Source organism: Cryptomeria japonica, chromosome 3, assembly GCF_030272615.1.
Source record: "Cryptomeria japonica chromosome 3, Sugi_1.0, whole genome shotgun sequence".
NCBI lineage: Eukaryota > Viridiplantae > Streptophyta > Pinopsida > Cupressales > Cupressaceae > Cryptomeria > Cryptomeria japonica.
The window spans coordinates 209846857-209857612 of NC_081407.1; the positions used below are offsets into that span (position 1 = coordinate 209846857).

Sequence of the window (10756 nt, forward strand, 5' to 3'; positions counted from 1 at the left end):
TGCCTAATGCCTCTTTACGTGCTAAAGAAAACATGAGCAGCTCCATTCATAAGTACTAAAAATTTTGGGGATGAGATACGTCTATTGATCCATTATATCCAATCTTTATTAAATCCAAAAATTTGTAAAAATTCATATAAGAGTCCTCTGTCCACCAAGTCATCTGCCTTAAGAACATCTACTTTTAAGATCATACTTGTTTGTCTAGTTTTCCTTGTGAAATGAATTTCTTCATGAAGATTTATTATGCCTTACAATTGATCTACCTGGAGCAAAGGCACTTTGTTCTTCCAAAATGATTGAATTTAAAACTGCTTTTAATCCATTGGCAATAATTTTGGAGATTATCTTATACGTTGTATTGCATAGGGAAATTGGTCTAAAGTCGCTCATGGCTTAAAGTTCCTTCTTTTTAGGGATCAAAGCTAAAAATGTGTGTTTTATTGCCCTGAGTATGGTTTTTTTAATTCTTGACTCCTCCACAACCTTATAAATGTCATCTCCTACTATTTCCTAAAACTACTAGAAAAAGCTTGTTGGAAAACCATCTGGGCCTAGAGCCTTATCTGGGTTCATTTGGAATACCGCTTCTCTATCTTCATCTTTATTTATCTTTTTATAAAGCTCTTTCTTATGGTCCTTTGTAACAATCCGTGGAATGGACTCCAAACATTTCTCTCTGATCTCCCTATTCAATTGTACTTCCTTATTTAGGGTTTCTTCAAAAAAAATTATTACTTCCTTATTAACCTCCTCTAATGTTTGAGTCTTCATCCCATCTATGAGTCTTCGTCCCATCTTTTTATAGATGTCTATGAATCTATTTCTTTGCTTGTTAACCATTGATATTTTATAGAAGAATTTAGTATTTATGTCTCCTTCCTTAAGCCATATCTCACAAGATTTTTGTATGCAATGACGTTCTTCCCTTGCCATTATTTCATTCAGTTGTGCCTTTAATAATTTCTCTATTTCAAATTCTTCTACTCCCATTCCCTTTTCAATTATAATCTCATTGAGATTTGACAGTTTTTTTTCTACTCTAGATTTCTCTTGGAATGTGTTTTTGAAATAATTTTTGTTCCATTATTTTAACTTCACTTTGATATATTTAATATTTGTTGAGTTGATATATATATATATATATATATAATTGATCTCCATGCTTTATCTCATGCCACCATTTTTCTATTAGTTCTTTCAAACTTGAAAGGAATGCATGTTGTGTGATCATCCTATTTTGTTGATAACTATACTAGATAATGACCTCTGATCCTATGTATGGAAGCATTGTTACCTCATAGTATTGCATTTGACTATCCCAACATCCCATGCTCAATAATATATCCAGTCTTTCTACTATGTTGGTGAATCCCTTTCTACGGTTTGTCCATGTAAAAATGCCATTCCTTTCCTGCAGATTCTTAAGAGGATTATTCTCTACGAAAGTTTGGAAGTCTGATTGCACCACAAATATTTTCCTTTGACCACCCAATTTTTCCTAGTTGTTTAAAGTAAAATTGAAATCTCTAATTAAAATTCCTTTCTCACCCAATTATTTTTGTTAAATGCATCCATAATTCTATTTTCTGCATTGTTTAGGTTGGACCATATACATTTATAATATATAACCTATCATTGGTTTGTAACATTCTACATTTTAATATGATCCACCATTTATTGTTTTCTATCATTTCTCCATCAACCTTGATCGGATTCCAAATCATACCTAATCCCTCTGAAGCCCCTTTTGAGACAAAAAAATGTCCCCTCCATTGTTTCCAATTGTGTAATCTCTTCTCACATTCCTCTTTGTTTAGTTTAGTTTCTTGAAGAAGACAAACATCTACTTTTCTTTGATCAATTTGGTTCTTTATAAGGTACCATTTGTTAGGGGAAGTAATGCCTTAACATTCTATGTTATGATTTTCATTGAGTTTAGGGTCGAGGTTAAGCTCCTTCCCAAAGCTTGTTATCTTTTTCTTCCTTTTGTGGTCTACTAAAGAGGCTATACTAATTTTGGACTTGTTTGAACTTGCTCATCTTTTACTTTTCTCCAAGATTCTATTATCCTTGGTTCTTGATTATATTTGTTCTAACATTATTTCTTCTATCATCACAGCTTCATCATATTCTAATTCCTATGCCTCTTGCCCTATATCCTTTGATTCTAAATCCTCTTTAGTCTTAGTTTTCCTTATTGTTTCCTTCCATGCTTGTTTCTTATCTATGTTTCCTTTCTTACTTCCTCCTATTACCAAATGATTTATCTCCCCTCTTGTTTCTACCTCCATCTTTGTATTTCTTATTTGATTATCCAGTGGATTACTTTTTGGTTCTCTTTTGTCACTCTCAGAACCAACTTACTTGTGAATTGCATCCACAAATTCCATTCTTGCTTCACTTTTGTTATCTTTATTTTCTTCCAAGGCATTGTGACCCTCTTTATTTCTACCCTCAACTTCTTGTCTAACTTCCTCTAATTGTTGATAAATAGTTTCTCTTAAATCTTATATATCCTTAGGGAGGACCACTAGTTCTACCTCTTTGTCCCTATTTTGGCTTGAAGTGTTATTCATTTCCCCTCATATCTATAGTGTGCCTTTACTTCCAACACCTATTATTACTTCTATTGTATTTTACTTTCTTTTCTTGAAACGGCTTTGTTTAGTCTCCCTACTATGAGGTGTATTTTTCTCCTTCTTTATCTCTCTTTGATCATTGGTGTTCAACATTAACTATGAAGGGCTAGGGGTTTCAAATACATTATTAGCTATATTCTCTTTGTGGAGTTATGTTACGACCATCACCCCACTTGTATTTTTTCTTTCAAAAGGAAATGCTCTAATTGTCTACCTTGCAAGGGGCTTACCTTCTATTTCTATCTTCCCCCTTCTGAAAATTTTTGTAACTCTTTTTTAACTCCTATATCCATATCTATTTCGACATAGATGTTAACAACATCCCCTGTTTTACCATTCAGGAAATCCTCATCAACTCCTAAAAAGGATCCCAATCTTAATAATTACTTCCTCACTCCAATATTATGTTTTTAATCCCACCAAACTCAAGCATTTGATTGATTTATTTATTTTGCATTTCATTGGGTCAAAGTTTGAATTCCAATTTAATTTACTAAAATCGATTCCTTTAAAGAAACTTGGGCTCCCATATAATATATCATGTTTTAACTTCATATCTAAACATTCTATTAGAAAAAAGTCATTTTGTAGGGGGCGAATGCTTACCTTTTTGGGTATGTTTTTTTCCACCAATCTGTGATTTCTTATTCATTCCCCCTTCTCCACTCCATTTGACGATCAATGTTGGTTATTTCCGTCTACTTACTATTGGGTTTGTTAGTTCTGATGGCATTACAAACAACTTACTGCTCATATTTTTCTTCCTCCAGACTCCTTCCCAACTCTAGTCTATTTTCCCATTTATTATTCTTTGTCTCTTAATATTTTTTTCATATCCTTTTTTAAGAAACCTATATAAATCTCCTCTCGGGAATTGACTTTGGATATTAATAGACCTCATTTTTTCTCCACTAAGGTTTTCTATAATTTTAGGGGTGATCCTTTTATCCATTAGGATCTTATTGTCCAATAAGTTTGAGTGCATCTAGAAGCTTTGTTTTCTTTTCCATTGGACCTTGCCAATCAGGATTTTGTTTTCTCCTGTCACTAGAGAAAACCATGTCCTGTTCCTTTTCCTTCCCTGATTATTCATTCCAAGATCTTCACCATTTTGTTTTCTACTCTTCAGGACCTCTATACATGTTCTCCTAAGGGATTCCTATTGAAATATCCCCTTGGATTGGGGAGTCTGACAATTCTTTCCAGAATTTTTCTAGCTATAAGCTCGCCGGTTTCCATAAGGAAAGACCATTTGTTTCTATGGTAGTTTTCCCACAAATTAATAGTGGAGTATGGTTATTGTTGTCCAAAGCTTGTCCATTCCCTCTATTGCAATTGAAATCCGTTATTTCCAAACCAAGGTTTTCCCATTGATGATTGCAAAGCCAATTAATAGGGTTCTTTATTGAGACTCATAATTTTTCCCATAGATGACTGGTGGAGTATAAGTATGAAACATAATTAAACAATACATTGCCAGCACATAAGCTATAACTCAAGGAGTATATATGTGACAAGGTTTTGACTAAATATGAGGCTATACTCTTAACAAGGATGTAGAGATTTATTTCATTGATGAAAAAAATTGTAATAAACAAGTAGGTTAGGTTTTTATTACTTCATCTGATGTCCATATGTGATGATCTTTGGTTAATTTGTTTATTAACATCTTACTACCTATCTCATTATATATATTTGTTTGCACAATATGAAAATTTTAATAAAGATAGTGTATCTTGGTTATACCACAAACAAGAAGATGCTAGGACATGAAAAAATTAATTCTCTATCATGATACCTACAATAACATTCAGAATGTCCACCATCTCAAGAAAGAAATCCTCTCATCCTCCAATATGCCCACTAAGTATTTATGTACATACCAAAAATAATATGGTTTCCCCTTTTTAGGGTCTCAAATACCTCTTTTTCCAAGGGTGGTCACTTGGATGAGCCCACAACTTAAGATAGGTCACCTAACATAGTTCCAAGAAACCCTCTAGTTAAAGGTATACAAAAGGTTTTTGGTGCTAAAAAATACTTGGAATTCAACTCAAAGGATAAACAAGATGGAAAAGATGCTAAGAGAGATGAGAAAATTGTAATCTAGGTAGAAAATTCTAAGAGGGTGTATAATTTGTGTCATGTAGGTCATGATTAAGACAATCAAATCATTATGTAAATTTTAGGTTCTTATAATTTCAAAGCTTTATATGTGAGACCATTTTTTTACAAAATCCTATGTCATGACAATGTAAACTATTGTGCCATCATTTTATTATAGAAAGTTATTTCCAATTCAAGTCAGTAAAGAAATTTATATATTTTTAATACAACTATTATTGTGTAATTGATTTTTTGGTTTTCAATAGTGAGGCTATGAATCCCAATTGACCTTGGCTACATGGCTAGAGTTTCTAAGCACAATTTATTTCAAGTTGTCATGGTCTTGTAGTTCTATCTACACAAACTCGATATTTTGAGATTTGGTCATGCTTCTTGTAAGCAACATACTAGATGGCAAATATGTCTATTCAAAGTTGGACCTAAAAGCATATCAAAACTTCTAAGGCCTCATTTGTGTACCCAAAAATATGTTACATTATTTATTTTTCTATATTGAGTGTTATATGTAATTAAGGGAAACTTTAAGATTGACATGATTTAGGCTAGTTATTGTATTTAAAAATACTCTTTGATTTTAACCTTATTAAATAGCCAAAGGTATAATCAATTGATGGATGGATTGACTTTATAAATTTGAGTGAATATGTGAAGACACAATGGACAAATGTGTAAAAATGACACATGTACCAATAGAATTGAAATTAGATATCAAGCAACAAATTGTTCACTAATAAGAGCTCCCACATAACAAAACTCATTTGGAGTATTCTTGTTATGCTATACCCATGTGGATGCCTATGATTATATTAGACCAACGATGATAACCTTTTGCTAATTTTTTTGGTTAGTCATGGTAGTCATCACCAAATCACACAAAATATCAACTCCTACATGCAATATACACCTCACATTACTAGATAATTCAATAAATAATATTCTCCATCCCCTTGCACTATACACAATATCAACCTCAAATAACTAGAGAATTCATTCAATAATATAGTCCACCCCTCACACCATGCACTATTTATAATGGCTTCACAAAGCATAAATTTTATTTTTTGGATTTGGTGCAAGTTAAATAAATTATTAAAATATAATTTTCTTTAATATTATTTCTAATGAACATGAATTTGAACCTTAAATTTATATTGAAATAATTATGTAAAGTAATTTAAAAGCTGTAATAAAGTTGTAATTATATAAACCAAAACATGACATTTTTATCAGATAAAAATTTTAACATATTTTGGACAAACAATTAAAATTTTATGAAAAATTATAATAATTCCATCTATTAAATCGATCAATGATTATCCTACCAAGAAGACCAAAAAATATCTTGCATCTAAACAATCAATATATGGCGCTCGGCTAGCACTTACAAGAATGGATGGGCCAGGCAGAACCAAACAAACATGGATTGCGTACGACGCTGGCATTACCATTCAAAATAAGCGAACCAAACAAAAATCCTGGATTGCGTTGTAGGACGGGAATTAAAATAACTACAGTTAGAACTGGAGGGGCCGAACTGGAGAGGAAACGTAATCCTAAAGCAAGTCATCGGCTCGACAATGGCAAAGCGTGCATTTTCTATTCTAGTGTCTTTTTTATTACTTGTTTGTGTGTGGGCAGAAAACAGTAAGGTTGGGAGAGTAAACCTTGCATCATTAAAATGGAAAGATGCAAAGGATAACAAGAACTGCTCTGCGCTTGAATTGGGAAAATCAAGTTCGACTGTGATGCACATTCAGGGCAAGTGTTCTCCTTACCGCTTACCCAATTAAACATGGTGGAGGGCAATATCCGAGTCAATCAAAGGCGACAACCAGCGCTACAGAGCAATGATGAAAGGGGGATGGAGCGTCGGCAAGAGTACCGTTAATCCCAAAGAGGACGCGGACCTTCTTTTGGCCTCGGGACAGGCCATCAACACTGGAAACTACATTATCAAGCTCGGTTTCGGCACGCCTGCGCAGATCTCTTACAGTGTCCTGGATACCGGCAGCATCATCGCCTGGATTCCCTGCAACCCCTGCTCCAGTGCTCAAGTGGGCTTCAATTGTTCGAGCCATCCAAGTCATCAACGTATAAATACTTCATTTGCGCTTCTCAGGAGTGTCAGTCTCTAGGCTTGTGTGAGAATAATAGCAACGATGTCAACTGTAGCTTTGGTCAGATCTACGGCGACCAATCAGAGGTGGACGAGCTCTTGTCATCTGAAACGCTCTCTGTGGGCTCTCCGCCGGTGGAGGATTTTGTCTTCGGATGTGCGAACGCGGTGAGCGGACTCATCCAGCGCTTATCGGTGCCCGGTTTGGTTGGGTTTGGGAGGGATCCTCTCTCCTTCGTTTCTCAGACGGACACGTTATATGACAGTACGTTCTCTTATTGCCTTCCTTCCCTCTTCTCCTCTGCTTTCACGGGGTCTCTCCTGCTGGGGAAAGGGGCTATTTCTTCTACGGGCTTGCAGTTCACGCCCCTCTTGTCCAACGCTAGGTACCCTTACTTCTATTATGTGGGGTTAAATGGAATCTCTGTGGGTGAAGAGCTTGTTTCCATCCCAGAGGGGACGTTCACCTTGGATCAGGCGACAGGAAGAGGGAGTATCATAGACTCGGGAACAGTCATCACTTGGTTGGTGGAGCCCGCTTACAATGCCATGCGAGATTCCTTCCGCTGTCAGCTCTCTAATCTGACTTTGGCTAGTCCCTCATTTTGATACGCGCTACAACAAACCGTCAGGCGAGGTGGAGTTTCCTCTCATCATGTTGCATTTTGACGATAGCCTGGACTTCACTCTACCCCTGGATAACATTTTATACCCTGGGAATGAGGACGGCTCCGTGTTATGCCTTGCTTTATCTCTTCCTCCGGGCGGGCGAGACGCTGTATTTTCCATAATAGGGAACTATCAGCAGCAAAATTTTCGAATTGTGCACGATGTCACGGGGTCTAGACTTGGAATTGCTCGCGAGAACTGCGATGGTTAGTAGTTTGTTCATCGTATTATCACCTAAAATACCTTAACCAACATCCACTCTGCTTCACTATAATACCCGAATAATGTTGTAAGATACTGTTGTAATAAGCACAGTCGCATTTTCCTCCGTTCATAATTACCATCAAATTTATCTAAAGAGGTGCATTCGATGGCTATAGTTAGAGGAGGGGTTTAGGTTCAATTATTGTGATAGAATTTGTGGTTATTATAATATCTGATGATATATTTATATTATATATGTAAATAATCAGTTCACATGTAAATTCAAAAATAATTAATGTTGATCAAGATGGACTCATTTGAACATTACAACTCATGAATGTTATATTAAAAAGCATAAATATACTTCTTAACAAGTGAAATAAACATTTTTTTGTTTGAAATAAAATATCATAACTGTCCACTATAAGTGAATCATTTATAAATAAGATTTTCATTTAAACAAGCATTGTTGTCATAATGAAAAAAGTATTTTTTTTATGTGTACCATTATTGGGGTAGCAATGTATATGCAAGGGAGTATTTCATATTAATAGTTTGTCCTATCACAAAAATAAAAGGTGAGACCAAAAAATACCTTGTATTTTTCCATGAAATGTGAAGGACTATCAAAAAGTTTTTGTTCAACTATTCATCCATTTGTGTTGGATATTAAAATTAGAGATAACAAGAATAATGGTTACCAAAATGTATTGTGATCATTTAAGTTGCATATAAGTTATACTTTAAATAATATGTTATTGTGCTAAAAACAAATTATATTGTTTTGTTTAACTACCAAGACTAGTATGATTAAGTTTAGGTCAAATATTTAAATTAAAATCAATTTTAGGAAACTTCTCATTAATTGTGATGATGTGGCAAGTTGCACAATGACCCACACCTCCAAACATTAGTTATAAATAGATAAGAAACTAGTTCACATTTCAAAACAATTAGAGCTTTTACGATATTCCATGCTACTACAACATGCTAGCAAAATTATCTTACACAACTATTGACCCCTCTATGGGTTCACTATGAATAACTATACAAGTATTATTTATTATCTACAATGAATGGTGTGTTTTGTTTTAAATATATTTTTAAATTGGATAAGAATTGATTCGGTTTTGTTAAATAAGGCATGATTTTAAATAATACTTATGATCTAATAATCCATCTTTAAAATACATTAAATTTAGAAACTAAAAGAATCCATAGAGTTGTCTAATGTTTTATTGCATATGTATTAGTAGATGAATTATTTCTTTAATATTTAGAGCTCATTTATTATTGCAATACACTTAAATACAATTCAAATGTCATACCTATAATATATAAATTGGATTAAAATGATAAATTATTTTATTTATCGTACAATCTGCCCCATTAATCAATCTATCATCCACCCACAAATTTTGAACCAACATTATGTGTGAGATAGAGAGAAGAAAGATAGAGAAAGATAGAGAGAATAAGAGTTAGAGGGATAGCGAGGGAAGGAGAGGAAAATAGGGAAGGAAGGAGAGAGAGAGAGAGAGAGAGAGAGAGAGAGAGAGAGAGAGAGAGAGAGAGAGAGAGAGAGAGAGAGAGAGAGAGAGAGAGAGAGAGAGAGAGAGAGAGAGAGAGAGAGAGAGAGAGACCTATAATCTTCTATCAACAACCATAAAATCCTACACCCTAAACACTAAACACTAAGAGATGCATATTGAACCCTATAAACTAAAACCTAAACCTTGACATTAATAATTTAACACTAAAAATATACCCTCAACCCTAAATGATATACTCTCAACCCTCAATCATAAACCCTGCAAATTATCAACTCTAAAATTGTACCCTCAACCCTAGACCCTATACCCTCAACCCTAGACCCTATACCCTCAACCCTAGAAGATATAGCCTCAACCCTAAATCATATACGGGCTCAACCATAGATGGTATACTCTCAAAACTTAATAAAGACTATACTCACAACCCTCAGCCCTAAATTCTAGATACTCTCAAACCTTATCCTTAAATATTATACTTTCAACCCTCGACCCTATATTCTATATTCTCAAACCTTAACCATAAATGCTCAACTATCAACCCCAAATGTTATATACTATCAAACCTTAACTCTAAATGTTATACTACCCTTAACCCTAAATTCTATACTCTCAATACAAATCCCTAAATACTATATATTATATTGCCAATCCTCAACATTAAAGCCTTGGTCTAGAGAGAGATAAAGGTTTAAAGAGGAATCAAGAAAGGAGGAAGGATAAGGAGAGAGAATAAGGGAGGGAAAGAGAAAGATGGTGAGGAGGAAAGGAAAGAGAGATAGAATATTTTTCTCTTATAAAAAATATGAGCATATTAGAGAGAATTTATCCTTACAAAAATATGAGTGTATAAGAGTGAGAGAGGGAGGGAAGAGTGAGAGAGATAAGGAGAGATAGGAAGGGAAAGAGAGAAAGGATGTTACATGTTCAAGGAATGCAAGTGCATTATAACATGCTCACTTTCCTATCAGGGTATGTTTTCAAGGGTAGGGAACAGTTTTTGTTCCTGAAAATGCAAGTGCAATATAACACGTTTGCATTGTATATTGCTTTGAAAAATCACAACATTAAGTTTGGACTTATCTTGGTTATCCAATCCAAAGGCTTAGACTAACATTTCAAGGACCAAGGATGTGTTTTTGGCAAAAAAAATTAAAATGACACAATGTCGAGTGTTTTATCCACCAAGTTTGTATGTTTTCAATGTCATGTCAAACAAATGACATAGTTACATACAGCTCTCTCTTATCTTTTTAACCATGTAATTTTTTCACATTTCAAATATAATATTTTGATCTTAAAATTATTTTTATAGTGTCCCCATTTTTAGTCAAAAACTTATATGTGGTATATTTGGTCTCATTTTTTTACTCATTCAATATATTTAAAAAAATCACATTTTTAGATGATAGAGTCCATTCTACACACATTCAAAAAACTGATTTTTA

General features: G+C 34.0%; 1 pseudogene; it reads left to right on the forward strand.

The window, feature by feature from the left end:
- Positions 1–6290: 6290 nt before the first annotated feature.
- On the forward strand, positions 6291–7808 carry LOC131874478 (aspartyl protease AED3-like; annotated as a pseudogene).
- The last annotated feature ends 2948 nt before the right edge of the window (positions 7809–10756 follow it).